Source organism: Nomascus leucogenys, chromosome 20 (assembly GCF_006542625.1).
Source record: "Nomascus leucogenys isolate Asia chromosome 20, Asia_NLE_v1, whole genome shotgun sequence".
NCBI lineage: Eukaryota > Metazoa > Chordata > Mammalia > Primates > Hylobatidae > Nomascus > Nomascus leucogenys.
In genome coordinates, this window is record NC_044400.1 from 49,696,160 (window position 1) to 49,717,423 (window position 21,264).

Genomic DNA, 21,264 nt, shown 5'->3' on the forward strand with positions numbered 1-21,264 from the left:
GTAAGATGTACCTGTTTCCCCTTCCACCATAATTGTAAGTTTCCTGAGGCCTTTCCAGCTATATGTAACTCTGAGTCAATTAAACCTCTTTCCTTTGTAAATTATCCAGTCTCAGGAAACTCTTTATAGTGTGAAAACGAACTAATACAAGCTGTAATTAGAATCCACTATTCACTATGCACTGTGTAAGCCACAGAGAAAATACAAATAAAAGATAAGAGACAAAGTCTACTGTCAATGTGTTTTAACCCTCATTGGGAAGACAAACTAATACCACTTTTTCATCATGAAAAGCAAGGGGTTTAGTAGTATCAGGATTAATAATATTTTGTCTTCAGTAATTTAAAATTATATTAAAAGTTGCATTAGTGCTATAGTAGAAGACTTATGTCCCTTTAGTAACTACTACTATATCATCAGGAACTACTACTACCACCACAACCACCCCACCATTGACTTACTGAGTGTCTACAGTGTTCCAGTCACAGTTTTAATTCCTGTAGATTTGTTAGCTCATTCAACTTATGAAACAATCTAATTGTTCTTGAGGTAGTTGCAATTATTGCCCTCATTTTCAAAAACAAGGAAACTAATGTGGAGAGATATTGAAGTAACTGCCTCAGGATTCTGAACACAGTCAGTCTGCTGCTTGAAAAACAAAAGCTAAAGGATGCCATATTTCTAAAACAGACAAAACTAGATACTTTGAAAGGCCCCTGATGACATATAGTTACTAGATAAAAGAGAAAAAGCTTTTAATGCACTTCTAAACTCTGAAGTCTTTTTAACCAATGAGAAGAAATGCGATCGGTCAATAATGAGGTGTAAGAGGATGAGCGCTAAATTACAATTAGTCCAACAGTAGACTTCTTCATAGAAACAGCAGGAAAAAAAGACAAAGAAATTATATTGTCAAAATGCTAGGAAGGTGGAGGAAAAACTGTCAGTCTAGAATTGCGTGTTCACAACAATTACCTTTCAAGAATGAGAGTGAAAAAAGGTATATTTCACATACAGAAAACTTGATTTTGTCACCTGCAGACTGCAGGTTCTAGTTTAGAATTCAAACTAGATTCTAACATATAATATTTTAAAAGAATAATTATCCCAGAGCAAATGTTTAGGATGCAAGAAGAAATAATGAATACAGAAATTAATAAACAAAAAATATAACAAACATTATTTATATAGAAAAATGGAAAACAAATATGGGGGTTACTAAAAGAAATAAATACCGAATGCTGGTTTAATAAGGAAACAAACAATAAAACAAAACATTATTTTAGAAAAGTCAAATAGCCAAAAATATGAAGACTCTATTTGACAACAGGTCAAGTAGAAAGCACAAGGAAAGCCTGAAGACATGAGTTACAAATATAGTAGCAATAACAAAACAAATGTAGGTATGGTATATTCACTAGCTATCAGCTAGATATTATTATAATGTTAGATGGAAAACCAGGTCAATTATATTGATTCATAAGAAATGCACCTAAACCATACAGATATGAAAGGTTGAAAACATCACAAGAAAAGTACCTGTACTATGTTAATAAAATAAAAAAAGTATTTAAAACAAAAGAAATATTATTTTGGAAACAAAGTACTGTATATCAATAGATTAAAGGAGGAGGAAGAAATGCAAATTTTAAATTTGCATGTTCAAAACAAAATAGCCTTAAAATATAGAAAGTCAAAATTGTTAAATCTAATAGCAGAAATTGACAAAACATCTATTATCATGAGGAATTTCAAAACTTATCTTTTTATTTTTGTTAAGTAGGAAACCAGATAAAAAGTTGGTTAAGGCATGCTATATTTGAACAATACAATTCACAAGGTTGATTTAATAGGCATATGTAGAACCCTGCACTCAAGGATTAAGAATGCACATTGTTCTCAAGTGTATATATACAAGATTTATAAAATGTGATCTTATAGTAGTCTATGAATGGAATCTCAAACTTTAAAGCAGGGGTCCCCAACCCCTGGGCCATGGACCATTGCCAGTCTGTGGCCTATTAGGAACCCTCACAGAAGGAGGTGAACGGTGGGAGAGGAAGTGAAGCTTATCTGTATTTATGGCCACTCCCCATTGCTCACATACCACCTGAATTCTGCCTCATGTCAGATCAATGGCAGCATTAGACCCTCATAGGAACAAGAACCCTGTTGTGAACTGCACATGTGAGGGATCTAGGTTGCATGCTCCATATGAGAACCTAATGCCTGGCTGGGTGCTATGGCTCATGCCTGTAATCCCAACAGTTTGGGAGGGTGAGACAGGCAGATCACCTGAGATGGGGAGGTCAAGGCCAGCTTGACCAACATGGAGAAACCCTGTCTACTAAAAATGCAAAATTAGCTGGGCATGGTGGCATATGCCTGTAATTCCAGCTACTCAGGAGGCTGAGGCAGGAGAATCGCTTGAACCCGGGAGGCGGAGGTTGCGGTGAGGTGAGATTGCGCCACTGCACTCCAGCCTGGGCAACAAGAGCGAAACTCTATCTCAAAAAAAAAAAAATCTAATGCCTGATGATCTGCCACTGTCTCCCATCACCCTCAGATGGGGCTGTCTAGTTGCAGGAAATCAAGCTCAGGGCTCACACTGATTCTACGTTATGTTGTGTTGTATAATTATTTCATTATATATGACAATATAATAATAATAGAAATACAGTCCACAATAAATGCAGTGCATTTGAAGCATCCCAAAATTATCTACTCCCAAGTCCATGGAAAGTGGAGGTGTCTTTCTCCATGAAACCAGTGTCTTCCATGAAACCAGTCCCTGATTCCAAAAACGTTGGGGACCACTGCTTTAAAGTACCTTAAAAGTGCCTAATGAAACATTTTCTAAACAAAATGCAGTTAAGTTAGAAAAAAAAAAAACACAAGGATAAACTAAAATCCTTATATATTAGAAAATTATATAACACACATAAATATATCTATGATCAAAGAAGAAATCACAATGGAAATTTAAAATGTGTAGAAACAAATTATAATAAAAATACTACAGCAAAACGTGGAGGATGAAGTGGCTATGGCACTCTTAAGGGAATTTAGTCTTGAAAATTTACATTGAAAGAGAAGAAAAGTTACAAACAATGAAACAACTATCTAATTAAAGAAATTAGAAAGGCAAAAAAGAATTAACTCATAGAAAGTAGAAGCAAAAGGCAATAAATTAAAAACATACATGAAAACAAAAAAAAGATAAAATGGGATTGATAAACCAGAATAGAATTCTTAAAAAGTATTAATAAAACAGATAATATTTGAAGAGATTGATAAAGGAAATGGAAAAAAATACACAAATCATCTGTATTAGAAGTTTACCAGAGGATACAAATATAGATATAAGAAAGATTTTAAAGATAAAAGAATAGTGAGATAACTTCACATTAATACATTACAGATCTTAGAGAAACTAGACAAATTCTAGAGGCCAAAACTCACCAGTTTTACTCTTTGTACTGATCAACATCAGAGTTATTATCAAGAGTAGAACACCTTGTTTAATGAAGTGTTTAAATTTATATTTTTCTGAACATAGTGGTGTTGTCAGGATCTCCATGACATAACTTTTTTTTTTTCTTTTTTTGAGACGGGGTCTTGCTCTGTTGCCCAGGCTAGAGTGCAGTGGCACCATCTTGGCTCATGGCTCACTGCAGCCTCCACCTCCCGGGTTCAAGTGATTCTCCTGCCCCAGCCTCCCCAGTAGCTGGGACTACAGGCGAGTGCCACCGCACCTGGCTAATTTTTAGTATTTTAGTAGAAACAGGGTTTCACCATGTTGCCCAGGCTGGTGTCGAACTCCTGAGCTCAGTCAGTCCACCCACCTCGGCCTCCCAAAGTGCTAGAATTAAAGTCCTAAGCCACTGCGTCCAGCCAACATAACTTTCATAGCAACCAGCTTCCACATAAATGGCATCCATTGTTTAATGCTGCCTGAGACTGAGGAGAAAGTTGTCCTTAGACTGACATGTGGTGTTGAATCCACTTCTATCACAGATGTGAAGGAATGTTCTCCAATATAGCCTTTCTCATTGATAAAGGTGATATTTTCCTCCTTTCCCTTTTGATTAAGAAATCCATCTTTAAGTGTTTTTCTCTCTTCTCATACTTTACTGTTAGCATTCAAGAGAAGCCAAACTGCACCTTCAATAGTTTGCTAAGAAGTTTCTTCAACCAGGCGGGGCTCGGTGGCTCACGCCTGTAATCCCAACACTTTGGAAGGCCAAGGCGGGCAGATTACCTGAGGTCAGGAGTTCCAGACCAGCCTGGCCAACATGGTGAAACCCCGTCTCTACTAGCCGGATGTGGTGGCACACTCCTGTAATCCCAGCTACTTGGGAGGCTGAGGGAGGAGTATTGCTTGAGCCTGGGAGGCACAGGTTGCAGTGAGCCAAGATCGTGCCACTGCACTCCAGCCTGGCCGACAGAGCGAGACTGTCTCAAAAAAAAAAAAGAGGTCTCTTCAGGCAAGTGTTCTGTCTCTCACAAGTTATTCTTTTCATAAAATGTTACGACATAAACACAATTCAGCCAAGTTCTTTGACAATTTATAACAAGAATGATCTTTCCTTAAGTTTTCAATATGTTCCTCATTTCCATCTGAAACCTCATCAGAATGGCTTTCATTAGTTGAAAGAGTGAGTATGTTCTAGATATAATTATGGGACCTTGTTCCACTTAATTCTAATGTGCATGCTTCAAGTAATTCTGTTTATTAAAAAATTGTCTTCAAATGTTTCCTTCTGTGTAAATGTTTTCCTCATACCACCCCCGGCCCCCCGCCACCTCAGGGGGCTATGTAGTGATGTAGTGATGTAGGGTACTGTCCAGGGGATAGGAAAAATAATAATTATACATTCTGAATTGTAATTTAATATATTAAGCCTCATTACATAAAAAAATGTATTCCTCAGAAAGTTACTTGGTATCATCTGGCACAACGTAGATGACAGCTGTTTATAAAACCCTGTTTAGTGAGCTTATTAGTACTTAAACAACTCACAGTTTCATGGTTTATTAACTGTAGAATTTCCTTAGAAAGAGGAACAATTCCTCCAACTGCTAGAGAAATACAGTTAATATACTACAAATAGGATCAAACTGAAAAGTATTTAATTTATATTAAGCTGCTACCAAATATATATTTGAGCAAACACATACTTGGAATCTTTTAGTGTACTAGACATTTAGTGTATATCAGGTATTACAAACTTTAAAAGGGAAGACTTTGACCTTTAAGTAGAATTATGTTGCGCTGCTACACTATGGTCTTTCTTACTGTAATAGCAGTAACAATAAAATGAAATTAGAAACATTAATTCATGTTTGCTCCATGTAATTATTTAAAATGTTTTTTAATCTTCTCTACTTTTTGTAACATGTTCTGAAATTGAGAAGATAAGCATTTATTATCCACAGTGTTCAGAATGTCTAATTCCTCAAGTCAGCAAAAAAAAAAAAAAACAAAACAAAACAAAACAAAAATTCAGATCTCTTCAAATTTCTTTTTTTATTATTATTATACTTTAAGTATTGGGATACGTGTGCAGAATGTGCAGGTTTATGTGTATACACATGCCATGGTGGCTTGCTGCACCCATCAACCCATCATCTACATTAGGTATTTCTCCTAATGCTATCCATCCCCTGGCCCCCCACCCCCCGACAGGCCCTGGAGTGTGCTGTCCCCCTCCCTGTGTCCATATGTTCTCTTTGTTCAACTCCCACTCATTAGTGAGAACATGTGGTGTTTGGTTTTCTGTTCCTGTGTTAGTTTGCTGAGAATGATGGTTTCCAGCTCCATCCATGTCCCTGCAAAGGACATGAACTCATCCTTTTTTTGTGGCTGCATAGCATTCCCTGGTGTATATGTGCCACATTTTCTTTATCCAGTCTGTCATTGATGGGCATTTGGGTTGGTTCCAAGTCTTTGCTATCGTGAATAGTGCTGCAATAAACATACTTGTGCATGTGTCTTTGTAGTAGAATGATTTATAATCCTTTGGGTATATACTCAGTAATGGGATTGCTGGGTCAAATGGTATTTCTGGTTCTAGATCATTAACATATTGGTGATCAGGCCATCAATAAAGTCATTAGAATGGCTGAGACTGCCTAAGAATACAGTATTAAGAAGGTAGAGAAGATGGCCAAAGAGAGATACACGGATGATACCAACACTTCAAAGGTGATGGGCTTCCGGAAGAGAATAGATTACTTGATTAAACAGTGAAAAGAAAATATGGTAACCACTGGAGAATTTTAAGGGGATCATGCTAAAATTCAAGAAGATAAAATAAATTAATGACTAAAAAGTAACCACTGGATTTATCCATTAGATCATTGGAGACTTTAACAAGAATAAATTATTATAAATAGAGGGCTATTGTATAATCCTGACTCCACCGGGTTGACTGGTAGATGGGTGATAAGAGTGGTTTTACTCAGTACAGATTACTATTCTGAAGAGTGGAGATAATAAAGAAAGTAAAGATAGAGTCAAAAGATGGTGGCAGAAAAGTTAAGCAAATTGAGAGGAACATGTAAGTAGAGAGAAAGTGAAGACAGAGGAATGAAGGTATAACTGATTAGCAATGTTCTAGGTGGAGACAGGAGAAGATGAGATCACAGTTATGACCGGAGGAAAAAACCCAACTCTCAGACTGGATAAAATAGAATAAAGATGATGTATTTGTTTGCTAGGGCTGCCATACTGAAGTATAATTAACTGAATGGCTTAAACAATAGAAATTTCTATTTTCACCATTCTGGGCACTAGAAGTCCATAAGCTTTGGGCAGTGTTGCTCTCTTCTGTGGCCTTTTTCCTTGACTTATAGAAGGCCATCTTGTCCTAGTGTCTTCTCATAGTCTTACCTCTATACATGCTGTGTCCCCATTTCCTCTTCTTATAAGGATATTTGTCATATTAGGTCATTAGTCATATTCCTAGTAACTTCATTTTAATTTCATTACTTATTTAAAGATCTTATCTCCAGATGTGGTCACATTCAGAGATAATGGGAGTTATGACTTTAGCATACAAATTTTGGGGAGATGCAATTCAGTCCATAAAAATGGGTAGATACTTCTAATAATTAAATAAAAGTCATATTGAATATCTAACCAAATGTTTAACACATATTTTTAAAGCATGCTTATAAAATGCAGGTTGCACAATTGGAATCATATGGGCAGAAGACTATGGAAAGTAGGTCTCACAGCTAAAGAATATTCAAAACAAAGTTTCTGCATTCAGAGGACACAAGAGATTAAACCCTGAACATCTCTGCTGTTCTGCTTTCAACCATATTTCAAATCTGCTTTCTGGCAATAGACACTGATTGTCACTGGAGGTCATGCTTCAGGGTAAATAGTATAGAGTCATTGACAAATAGCTTCTGTGCTGTAAGGTGAAAATGATGAAATATTCTTCTATGTCTCAAGCATTGTCCCTTCCACTTATATCATCTTTGAAAACATCAAAAAGCCTAAACAGTTGCTAAGAAGAATATATCCAATCCTCTATATGTCTATAGGGATTGTCAAATTTAATGATTTATTTATCTTTCACTCTTCATCAGATTTACTGAGCTTCATTGTATAAGAAAAATATATAGATTTAACGCAATGCTTATTAAGAACAGAGTAAATGCAGACTCAGTCAAAAAATGGCATTTTATCAACTGTCAGAAAATATGAGCAATCTTTCAAATTATCTGCCTTCATTAAAATCAATTTTTAAATTAAATGGTATAAACATATGGTATAAGGTTATTCCTTTAGGAAATGTCATTTTATTTCCTCTATGTATAAACCTTTGCATACAATTTCAATGCTCCTTATGCATCTTCTGTATAACAAACTGAGGCAGGACCTCCAAGCTGCATGACTCGAGTCCCTGTGGAACACGGCAGATCCTCAAATAACACTGTTTTGTTGAGTGTTGCTTCCTTAGAACATTGATGATAAACCTAAATAAATCGATTACCATTGAGGCCACTGTCTGTGTGGTGTGCACATTCTTCTCATGTCTGGAGGGTTTTCTCTGAGTACTCTAGTTTCCTCCTACATCTCAAAGCTGTACACGTTACACTGATTAGTGTGTCTCAGTGGTCCCTGTCTGAGTGAATGTGTGTGTGTGAGTGCACCCTGTGATAAGATGGCATCTTGTCCAGGGTAAATTCCCACTTTGTACCCTGAGCTGTAGAGAGAGACTCCAGCCACCTGCAACTATAAACTGGAGTAAGCGGGTACAATAATTACCTTGCTTGTTTTTATTAATCTGTCTTAAATGTCTGTATAGCACACACTTACTCTAATGTTTAATATTAGAAGTGTTTTCCTCTTCATTTAGAAGCTGGTGATGTTTTTGTGACCAGAAATATGCTGTAGGAACTTAACTCTTGTTTATATCAATTAGTCTATGGTAAAATTTGCTTCATTGCACTTCATTTTGATTAAAGTTACAGTTTCCAAGAACTTATCAAGACAGTAAGTGAGGATTTACTGTACTCTGGCTGCTGGATAACCCTGGCTGGTGGCATCCGCTTGCTGCCAGAATTGCTGGAAACCAGAAGGAACCAATCAAATGTAGTCATTTCAATTGGCTCCGCATTAACACAATATTGGATGCAAATTGCCACCACTTGCTCATGACCATTTTCATGGGCTGGGTCTTAGGAATTTCTTCTCCTATTATTTTAATACAAAAATCTACAGATAGTTTCCTTCAAGGAGCATGGACGGTGTTCGTTTCATTATTTTCAAATTCATATTAGGCAAAGCTGTTGGACTCTGCAGCTATAGTGACCCCAGCCAGGAAGCTCCAACCACAGCACTTTCTAAGTATATATTTTTCATCCCCAGGGGTACTCAGGAGCACTGAAAGGGAAGTGATCTTCATTTTAAGTGGCTTCATGGAAGTGTTCATACTTAACAAATGCTTGATTGATGTTTTCTATTGTGTCTATTCAGCTGCAAATCCACTCTTTGTTCCAGATATTGGGAGGGTTACTGAATTCATGGATAATACAGATATGATAGACAGGGGTAGAGACCACTGAATAACTTCTGCTCCAAAGGTAGTGCGTTTACCTGCTACATTGGGCATAGGTATATGATATGATTTCTTTCAGGAGGCATCCTTAGTATCTAGTCTAATGTCTAATCCATGTTTAGTTTTTTGTATTGTACATAGTCAAATTAATTTACAATTGGTGCATTTTCGATTTTTAGATGTTTCAGTAATTTGTGCCTGATAATATGAATGAACATCATCTTGGAACAGTTTCTCAGCACTAGATCTGTGACTTCATAGTTTGTCATAATTATTTCAACAAGATTTTTGGATTTTAATACAAAGACCTGCACATGGTCACTCTTTATCACAGGATCATTGATACTGATGGGATTATCTGCCATCTACTTCGGCTTCATGGCATGGTGTGACTTTGTTTTGGCAACCTCTGACAATTCTCTGGACTACACTGACTCTCTGATTTGTAATTTAAGCTCAGAGTAATTGACAAGCACCCTTCTTAAGAGTCCAGACTTCTTGAAGTTCTAGATTGTCTTTTTCATCATCACTCTGAATAATGAACAGTAACTGGTGTTGGTTTTACTCCATACTGAAGACAACTGGGTCTTGCTTATTTCTCATTAGTGTTCACAAAAATAACTGCCTATTAGCTGGAGTATTATTTCCACTCTCAGCCACCACCTTTCCATCTTCTTGCACTTGTCTTCCATCTCATTCAACGTGTCAGCTGCAAACTGCTGCTGTCCTGGTTGCAGGTCTTGCTGAAAGTCATTGTCCTCGTTTGAGTTATCTTTGAGATGGTGATTATTGTCTTAGGATGTTGGCATTGTTATTCTGGGCATTATTATCGTTGTTACTGTTGGAGATCTGTTTGCTAACAAGGGCCAAGGAAACCCAAATTCCTATGCCTGCACTGAAGCAAACTCAAGTATAGCCCTTGAGTAGTTGACAAAACAATGTAGTCCAGTAAAATAAACTCCAACTGGGCAACAATTCAATAAACTGGCCAAAGGAATCAGGCTTCAGTATATGGCACTGAACTAGGCTGATATTAACCAATCAATTCCATCTCGAGTGGTCTGAGATCCAATTGTATGGTTTATATAGATGAGACAGTTATAAATTACAGATATTTGATACAGGAAAAAACTTCATTGATTACCTTTATTCCTATAATGATTATGATACCAGGATATTCTACCACATCAGTCAAACCATACTTTACCAGATCTGCATGAGCCATTCTGCTCTGAAGCTAACTCATCTACATATCCCAGATGGTGGGTTTCACACTGGTAGAACTTCAACTCTGACATCTTAATGAAAAAAAAAAGACATAATTGTTGGTTCAGGAATCCTGGATTCAAACTTTATGTAAGCAACAGGGCAGTGAGGGTGAAGAACTAAGATCTTTTTCAAGAGCCTTTTTGCAAACTCTCCAAAGAATACTGCACAAATTTCTAAAATCATGTGATCTTTAACTGTCTCCAATTACACATCAGATGAGACCTACAATGAAAGGAACTGGAACCATTTCTAGGTGTTCCTAGTTTCAGGAAGAGGCTAAATATGTTACTAAAAATATGTATTTTCAGGAATTTAAGGGTCCTTTACATTTCCTCATGATGAAAGATCTTAAGCTGATGCACAGAAAGCTTTTAAACAGCTGTGGTTTAGTAACTTTTAACTACTCCAAATTGAGGTGTCTGAGGGTTGAACGATAAAGAATTTCAGGAATATTTACCCTGACTAAACATGAAGTTTTTATTCTGGATCTCATAGAAATTTTCAGTTTATTTTTAGGAGGAGTCAGAAATGATTCATCATTCATTACAAGAATTTCCCCAAAATATAACCCACAGCAGCAGTAGGTTATGCTGTAGGTAACCTACAGAACATGTGCCATATTTGTCCAAATGGACTCTGTCAACTACAAATGAGAGATTTCCATACCTAGTAACTTTGGATGTGCTTGCAAAGCTTCTAGGACTCCTAGAATGCTAAATGTCTCATGGTCTTGTACTCTCCACCTCTCAAGGTATCTAGAATGAAGGCCATGTAGTTGTTTGATATCTGACATCTTATTAAAGTGTTAGAAAACTGGAAATCTGTAAAGCCACTTGGGATGTATTTTCACCTCCACTCTGCACAGGACCCACAACCTTCACAACTCTCAGATACAAGGACATTGCTTCCTTTAGCTTTCTGAAAACATTCCATACACATGATATCCTACAGAAGGAGGTAATTAAAAATAAGGCAATGCACATCAGGTGAAAGTTGATTTACATAGTCCCTTAGTTCATCTGATATTATTTCCAGGGGGATTTCATTATTCACGAAACACCTTTTAACACTCTTCTTTCATGGCCCTATTGCTGCCTTGTCTGTAGTATCAAAGAGCACATCTCCTCTCTTGGTTACTTGAGTTCAAAACACTTACACTGGCCTTCACAGTCTGTTACTGTGATTGAGAGGGAGGGAGAAATGTGACAGACACTTCTGGTAGTACTCACCGCCTTGGCTCCAGGGATTGGAAAATCTAATATAATTAGAAGGCACATAATTTTTAAGGACTAGTAATATGTAATTTTGTCAAAGAATAAATCTATGCAGACAATTGTGGAGGGCGGTGTTTTAGAAATAAGATTGGATTGGTTAAAGGAGTAAATCTTCAAAATACTTTTCTTTTTCTTACCTATATTTACAAGAATGTTTCAAACAAAATGTTTCATTGCTATCATAAAACATGTCTCTTCAAATATTGTGTGTAAATTTGGTTCTAAAATTCATTTTAAGTCATTTAAGCCACTAACAATCTGTGCTAAGATGTTCTTAAAAGAAATTGGGCATATTTTCAATATTTGGTGGAGAAAATTAATAGCAAATGTTTAAATAACCAACACAAAATTCCAGGTTCTCATGATAACAGCTATATTAAACTCTATTTTTTTCTTCTTAAATAAGCTTTATATACATTGTACAAGCATTAGAACATTTATTCCATGAACATAGATTTCATCTGTCTAGTTTATTGCTAATTCTCATTGCTAGACCAGTTTCTGGCATTCGATAGTCACTCAATACATATTAGTTACACAAATGTTCGCCAAGGAAATAGAGTTGCTGGATAATGACTTAGAGCCATTTTTTAAAAGTGATGACTTGGAATTATTACGAATGCCACTATAGTATTTAGCCAGAAAGCAGTCTTGCTTAAAGTGTTTGGGATTTAGGAGAATTTCCTCCTACTTTCAATGGTGCCAACTTGCGATATTTTATCTTTTATATTTGAGATTTTGTCTCTTTAGTTTTATCCCTTTATATAGAATCTTAGATACCAATTCTTGATGTTCTCAGCAAACATTTCTGGCAATGTCAATAATGATCTTTGCTGTCCTAAAATCTCTTCTAGAAGCCGTAAAAGCAGACGCTGATCCTTTTCTTTCCTCCCCTAATATCCAGTGCCAAGCCCAGCACCTGGATTTTGGCAGACAATTCATAAATATAGTTGAACTAAGTAATAAGAAGGGTATCTTTGGAGGACAAAGACTACCAGAATCAGTCATCCTTCCTTTCATTTAGAGAAATCATCTGATATTCCCTTTGTTTCATTTTGTATCCTTTTCAAAAGTTTTTTTTTTTTAATTTGTCAATACTATGCATTTGAAAGAATGGGGGGATGGATTTTTTCCTTGTATTTCTACAAACAAATGAAGCTGTTCTAAAAATTTTCAAATGTGATTAGAATGAAAGGACATTAGATTTATAATGATATTTCTATTTAGAATTGGCACAGATGAAATCACACATAATCCTTGTTTTGAGTATTTTATAAAAAGAATAACTAGACATGCAGCCACTGAGAAGAAAATGTCTTCTTAACCCATAATAGAGTTTATTTCTTTATTTTTAAGTACTTCAACTTGACACGATTATCCTACTTGACAAAAATGAAAATGTCTGCAAAAAATATACAAAATAACTCATAAAAATAATTTATGAATAATTTTAATTAAAATTATAAATAGCCACTTATGTCCTGGAAAAAAATCTAAATTTCCATGCAAAAACATAATTCCAAATTCAAACTTTACAATTTAGAAATCAATTTTGATATTTTACAAAATAATTACTAATTATTAAGATTTAATCAAATTGCCTTTATAATGAGTGAAGAAATCTATGATCTGGTCCCTTATTTGTTTCTTTCCTACATTTCACAAATGTTACTTGGCCTGGTTTTCTAGAACACAAGTATTTTCCCATATTCATTAATATGACTGTTAGAACATGTTTCTAACTTGGACAATTTCAAAAGTATTTTGAAGCATTCCAAATGGAACTAATTAGTAGCTCATGAGGTAAAAGTACTGCCATATGACTATATCTTGTACACCAAACTATAAAGAGTAATTACTGAATCAGTTAAATAGCACATACAATCCGTATGCATTGTTTCTTTTAATTGCAAAGGACAGCAGTTTCACCGAGCTAACTAACACACAATCCCCAAAACTGAGAATTTATTTGAATCATGCTGGGGGAATACCATTAAAGCCAAGGAAAAAATTAAACTGTGATGATATTGTGATAGGAGCTCCCAAGACCTCAACAGCAGAACTTCTGAAACTTCCAACTGGGCCTTTACTGACATAAGTTAGCTCCCAATTCGTAGCATCGTCTTTTCCCCTTCCTCTAAGTTGAAATTTGTGAGCACATCCATATGCATATGAACATTCAAAAGAAAGAGGGAAAGACAGACAGAGAGACAGAAAGAGATGGAGATTTGAATGGTCCACATTATTCAGATGTCCACATCTCAGTCAGTCAACTCTTGTCTTGGGGCGGGGTCGCAGAGTGAAACATGTGGCCTGGTAATTACAGCTAATGTTTGTTGACCATGTACTGGGCACTAAATACTGTTCTCAGCACTGTCTATGTTCTAACTCATCTAAGCCTTTCAATGACTCTAGGGTCTCTTTACTATTAACCCATTTTACATATATACAAGCATATACAACAATAAGTGTCTTAAAATGTCCTTTCTTGCCTAGGAAAATGAGAAGTATTCAAAATCTCAGATTTATGTAACACCTTATGTTTATCTGTGATGATCTTAGACATTTCTAATAATCATTCAGGTCAGATTATACTGCATGAGTATCTTCATTTTACCTATGAAGCCACTGAGTCAAAACAATTGTGTGATCAACAATGGCCACAAAATTAATGCATAATAGAATAGAGACTAGAGGACTCAGGACCCCTTAGGAGAGGTCTGGAAAACACTCAAAGCATGTGGCCTGGGCCTTTCTTTTCACAGACTAGTAAATTTATTTTTATTTTGACAAGATCTTCTATAGTTTATTAATAAAATTAGGAAAAACACATTAAATATATGAAAGAATAAGCACTTGACACATTAACAATTAAGCATAATACTTCTATTTCTTGGGTTTACTGATACAGATCTATGTACATTCAATCAGAAGGCTTCTATGTGGAAAACAAAGAAAATTATATTTTTGGACAAAAATTTGAGGAAATAACTATATCATAATAGTACCCTAGGTCTGATATACTCATTTCTCCCAGCCAATCCCAGCCTAAATGTTAGTTTCCTATTAAATAGACCAGACCATATTTACTAGGTCAATATGTAAATATTAATAGCGAAAGTTTCAAAGTGAAACCTAAACCTTACTGTGGGCACTGGAAAACATAGCATAACTAACATAGCATAACTCTAGGCCCTGATGAATGACTGACCATACAGTAAGGAAGAAAAATAAGGTTGAAAGAAGGTGGAGAGAAATACATAGTACTACAGAATGTATGTCTTAGAGGTTAGAACTCTGATAAGCCTCTTAACTGAGCCTGAGACCTAAAGGAGACCCACCCATAGCAAGAACATGGAGAAACTCCTTTCATTAAATGTGATTCACTGAAAGTTCAATTGTGAGTCATAAGCAGCATTACTTTTATGTCTTTGTGACAAAGGCTAAATTTAAGAGAGATTGAATATAGAATATATTTCCATTTCTTTGTGTCTTCTTCAATTTCTTTCATCAATGGTATAGTTTTCAGTGTAGAGATCTTTTACCTGCTTGATTAAATTTATTTCTAAGTATTTTTTGTAGCTATTATAAATGAGCCTCTTTTATTTTTCAGATAGTTTTCTATTAATGTATAGAAATGCTATAGCTTTTTGTATGTTTATTTTGTATCTTAAAACTTTACTGAATTTGATTATTAGTTCCAAGAGTTTTTTTAGTGAAATATTTAGAGTTTTCTATACACATGATCATGTCAGCTGCAAACAGGGCAATTTTGCTCATAGATTGGAAGAATTCATATTGTTAAAATGTCTAAAGTGATCTGCAGATTTGGTGTAAGCAATATCAAAATAACAATGATATTCTTCCACAGAAATAAAAAAGTACAATACTAAAATTTATATGGAACCACAAAAGACCTCAAATAGCCAAAGCAATCTTGAGCAAAAAGACCAAAGCTTGATGCATTACACTTCCTGACTTCAAAATATACTACAAAGCAATAATAAACAGAATAGCATGGTAGTAGCAATAAAAATAGACAAATAGATCAAAGGAAGAGAATAGAGAACACAGAAATAAATCCATGCTCTTATAGCTAACTGATTTTTGACAAAGTTGCCAAGCATGCACAATGGAGAAAGGACAATCTCTTCTATAAATCATGTTGGGAAAGCTGGATATCCACATGCAGAAGAATCAGAAGAATAAAGCTAGATTTTCATCTCTTATCATATTAAAAAAATCAACTCGACCAGGCACCATGGCTCATGCCTGTAATCCTAGCACCTTGGGAGGCTGAAGGTGGCAGATCACCTGAGGTCAGGTGTTTGAGACCAGCCTGGTCAACATGGTGAAACCCCGTCTCTACTGAAAATACAAAAATTAGCCAGGCATATTGTTGCATGCCTGTAATCCCAGCTACCCAGGAGGCTGAGGCAGGAGAATCACTGGAACCTGGGAGATGGAGGCTGCAGGAAGCCAAGATCACGCCACTGCACTCCAGCCTGGGCGATGGAGCAAGATTCCATCTCAAGAAAAAAAAAAAAGACAACTCAAAATGAATTAAAGATATAAATGTAAGACCTGAAATGATGCAAGTATTAGAAGAAAACATAGAGGAAACACTTTATCCTATTGGTCTGGGCAAGGAATTTTGGATGAGATAAAAGCACAAGCAATGAAAGCAAATGTAGAGAAATAGAATTATATCAAACCAAAAAGCTTTTGCACAGCAAAGGAAATAACCAATAGAGTAAAAAGACAACTTACAAAATGGTAAAAAAAACTACAAACTATGTATCTGACAAAGGGTTAATCTTCATAATAAGAAACTCAACAGGAAAAAAAAATATAATAATAATCCAATTTAAAAATGGATAAAAGACCTGAATAGACATTTCTCAATAGGAGACTTACAAATGGCCATAAGGTATATGAAGAAATGTCCAGCTTTGTTTAATTAATTAATTTATTTATTTATTTGAGACGGAGTCTTGCTCTGTCACCAGGCTAGAGTGCAGTGGCGCCATCTCAGCCCACTGCAACTTCCACCTCCCTGGTTCAAGCGATTCTCCTGCCTCAGCGTCCTGAGTAGCTGGGACTACAGGCGCGCGTCCCCACACCCAGTTAATTTTTGTATTTTTAGTAGAGACGGGGTTTCACTGTGTTGGCCAGGATGGTCTCCATCTCTTGACCTCGTGATCCACCCTCCTCGGCCTCCCAAAGTGCTGGGATTACAGGCGTGAGCCACTGCGCCTGACTTAAGAAATGTTCAGCAGTATTAATCAGTAGTAAAATACAAATCAAAACTTTAGAGAAAAAAATCACCCCAAGCCTGATAGAATGGCTATTATCAAAAACATATAAAATAACAAATGTTGGCAAGAATGTGGAGAAAGAGGGACTTATACACAGGTGGGAACATAAATTAGTCCAGCCATTATGGAAAACAGTATGTAGATTCCACAAAATATATAAATAGAGCTACCATATATTCTAGCAATCCCACAACTGGGTTCATATCCAAAGGAAATGCAATCAGTATGCTGAAGAGATATCTACACTCTCATGTTTATTGCCACACTCTTCACAATAGACAAGAAATGGAATCAAGTTAAGTATCCATCAATAGATGAATGAATAAAGAAAATGTGGTATATTCATACAATGGAATACTATTCATCCATAGAAAACAATGAAATCCTGTCATTTGTGGCAACATGGGTGAACCTGAAGGACATTAGAGTAGGTGAAATAAGCCAAGCACAAAAAGCAAAACTGGATGATCTCATTCATATGTGGTATCTAAAAGTTGATCTCATAGTAGTAGGGAGTAGAATAGTAGCTACTGGGACCTGGGGAGAGCAGGAGAGATGAGAGAATAGGGAGAGATTGGTCAATGAGTACAGCATTACAGATAGGAAAAATAAGTTTGGTGTTCTATTGCAGAGTAGGTTGACTAGGGTTAACAATATTATATTGTATATTTCAAAATAGCTAGAAGAGAGAATTTTGAATATTCTCACCACAAAGAAATAAATCTATGAGCCAATAGATATGCTAAATACTCTGATTTGATTTTACATATTGTATACATGTAACAAAATATCACACTGTACTCCACAAATATGTATAATTATTGTATGTCCACTATAATAATTTTTTAAATTAAAACAATAAAAAGCTTAAGGAGAAGATATTCTCTTTATTTATACTAGACACAGCCTATCTTTGGGGAAACTTAGGTCTAGGAGAACATATACCTAATGGGTTGAAGAGGGATTTTTATTAGTAGCAGCTGGCTCTATCACTGGGTAGTTACGGTAACAGCAGGAAACTAAGATCCTTACCAAGAAAACAAAGTGAGAAGAAAACCATAGATGCCCAGCATGCATTGAGACCCTGCCATATGGGCATTCCCAGTATCATCACGGGGCTAAAGTCCTGGTTTGGCAGATGAGGTCACAAGTCCTTTAAACGTCAATTTACATATGGCCATTTTCACTTTGCAGGATTTTCTCTTTCAACCACTCCAGAAATTTTACATTCAATATCAAGTGATATATCTTATTTATATCATTTATAACAAGAATTGTCTTGTTACCTACATAATAATGATTAACATTCAGGAATTTTATCGCATTAAGGGCCTGGTATGCAATATATATGATTGGGGACATGTATGGCAAAATCTACCCTAATGGGGTCTCTAAATTATATTCAAAGAGCAAATCTCCACCCAGTCTCCATCCTTACTTTTCATGTATCATATGGCTTTAAAATGTTGTGATTAAATCTGGATAAATAAAACATTATTTCTGCAATGGAAATGTTGACAATGATCTTTCTCACTGAAATCTCTGCAATTTCAGATTAACTCTACAGTTAATAATATCTTTGGGTGGAAGAAAAGATTCTTAGAGAAGGACTCTTCTGAAGGTTACATGTATTATTTTTTAATACATCTCAGCCTTTCTGAATTCTCCTGGCAATCACTGTAATATAAAATATGGATTTCACAAACAGAAACAGAAGCTCAAACTCATTTTTTCTTTTTGTATTAGTTCTGCCAAGTCCTTGATGCCTACTATAGGAAAAAATCTATATGTTTTTCTTGTAAAAGCTATCAGTTCAGTCCATTCCCTCAGAAGCCTTTGTTACTCCATAGACACATTTTCTCATAGGATAAAAGATGAAACTAATGTTTCATCACAATATTACAACATAATTTTAAATCATTGTAAATAGGTTGGTGGTGCTGGGGAATGGAAGAATAAAAGGTGAAACGTTAAAGAATTTTGTACCTTAACCTCTTGTTCCTTGAAAATTGAATGCATCTTTTTTTGCCTCATTAAGGTTTTATCCATTCAACCATTTATTCACTTATTCTTACTTTCCTAGAAGCATTCATTGAACATCATCGACATATTATCTTCACCCTGGATGCTACAAAAACAAAGAAGGTAAGTACTTAACTACAAAGAGCTCAATGCAATCATTTCTAATAAAGAGCTATGAAAAAATTGCTGCCACAACCCGGAAGAGCCATAAAGCAGGCCTTGTGGATGGAGCCAGATTTTCCTATACGGTAACAAAAGAGGTACAAATGCTTCTCTTTCCTGTATGCAACTACCATCTTTATTCAATGAAGACACTTAATTGTCTAATGGTGCAAGCTCTCAAAGTGAATATAAAGAAGTCATTAACGATAGAGATTAGAATAAACTAAAAACAAAAATAGTAAATTCAGAAATATTTCTTTAATCCTTGCATGAAAGTAATATTTGATATTATAATCATGAAATAAATCAAATCATATTTCCCCACAACCCACATTATGTTCCTTCAGTTAAACAGATACTTAGTAGATGTGGTCATTAACAGTCATTACTTTAAAAACATACTGCATTTGCATTTAACAGATGTTTAGTGAGTGCCAAGTGTTGAAGGTATTATTTTGGAAATTAACATTTATGATGGGAGATTCATAAATTGTTGTTTCAGCTAGAAAGTGAATCTCTTCTAGATAATTGATAAAGCATAGAAAAAATATGTGTGATTTTTGTACCCAAAGAGCAAATTGAGTTTTCTTCTATTTTCTATTTCCTGTGCCTACATAATTTTTCTCCCTAAACTTCATGACGTTGAAATAGGATATTTAAGCCTCTAGGTCTTCATAGACTCCTGAACTAATGGGACTTAACTTGGACAACTGGCCTTTTCTTTTTTCAAGTTAATATTATTCACCATAATGTACTCAGTAGAGTAGAGGTACAAATCTACCCAAAGATAATAAAAGTGACTGTTCTTTTGTACAATTTTGCATTAACAAATATGGTGATTAAAAAACAAACCGGTGATTATAAACACATAAACCCACATTAAGAGACTGTGAATAAGGCTGATATATTTCACACTGTGCTTACGTTGTAATATTTTAAAATTTTCTTTAGGAGCTCTGGGGCCAGAGCACATCCTTATAAGTTAGGTTGCTGATATTGTTCCCTAAGAGATTTGATGTTCCTGCTGTCATTCATCCTAGACAACTAAGACCTTGAGTTGGCAAGCTTTTTTAAAAGCTGGAGGGTAAAGTTGCTCTATGGGTCTTGGTGGAAACGGGAGATAGAGAAGAGAAAGGAAACCTTCCAGACTCTAAGTGGTTTCAGATGTTAAGGGATGGGAGGGATACTGTGATCTTCCCTAAGTGACATAGAACTGATATAAACCAAAGAACTGGTACAGTAAGAGATCCCAAGACAGATCTGGAATTGGCAGTAGTTTTTGCTTAACTTACTATTCTCCCATATCATTTTACCTACCTTCTGTTTCCTTAAAGTCAACACTAGTTTCAATTTGTGGAAAGCTGGAAATGGGATGATTCCCATGCACTGAGTATGTGCTCCAGACACCAGGTGGGGGCATGGCAATTGTGATTGGAGAGAGTGGAGGGGTCATCTTATCCGCCACATCAGAAGCTGAGGTTAGGATATTGTGGCAAGAGATGAAAAGTGAAGTAATGTGAGGAAACTTCATCCTGAATTCAACTAAAGCCCTGGAATACTTGTTCAAATAACCAGCTGACAACTTGGGGTTAAGCTATCTTGAATTTAACCTATTTAGCTCAGCCAATACAATTATGAAATAAAAAGTTAACAGTCTACTATTTTGTAGTACCTGGATAAAGAGGCCTAAGTGGTATCCTGTAAAGTTATGCAGAGTACTATCTGCATAGATCTAGTCAATGACCTTGTCAAGTAGCATCATTTGGTTTCCAGCTTTATGTGCATCAATTCTTCTTTATATGCAGCAGTTAATTTAATGTACCATATATCTTATCTCTAACTCCTTGGGAAACATTTGAATTTAGTTATTTTCCATTCTACTATTGACAATCTGTCTTCACAAGTCACATACCGCTGTTACAAACACAAATCACTTGGCATACACAATCCAAATTAAGTATACATTTTGCTTGTGTTGCTATTTCATGGTAAATTTTATTTTCCATTTTCTTATTTTCATTTTCTTTTATTACCTTCTGATGACACTGAAATGCTGAAGAAGTAGATAAATATCTTGTTCTAACTTTGCTGATTAAAAAGAAAACAGTTAAGCCTTGTACATTTCACAGTAATGAAGAAAGG

General features: G+C 35.6%; 1 long non-coding RNA gene across 1 annotated transcript in view; it reads left to right on the forward strand.

Annotated features, from left to right (window-relative positions):
* The window catches only part of LOC115831795, an 85,131-nt gene extending 64,159 nt beyond the window's left edge, over positions 1-20,972 (forward strand). Inside the window, exons 3-4 of the long non-coding RNA XR_004027291.1 lie at positions 19,022-19,083; positions 20,457-20,972. This is a non-coding gene — a long non-coding RNA (uncharacterized LOC115831795). The remainder of the gene's footprint in view (positions 1-19,021; positions 19,084-20,456) is intronic.
* The last annotated feature ends 292 nt before the right edge of the window (positions 20,973-21,264 follow it).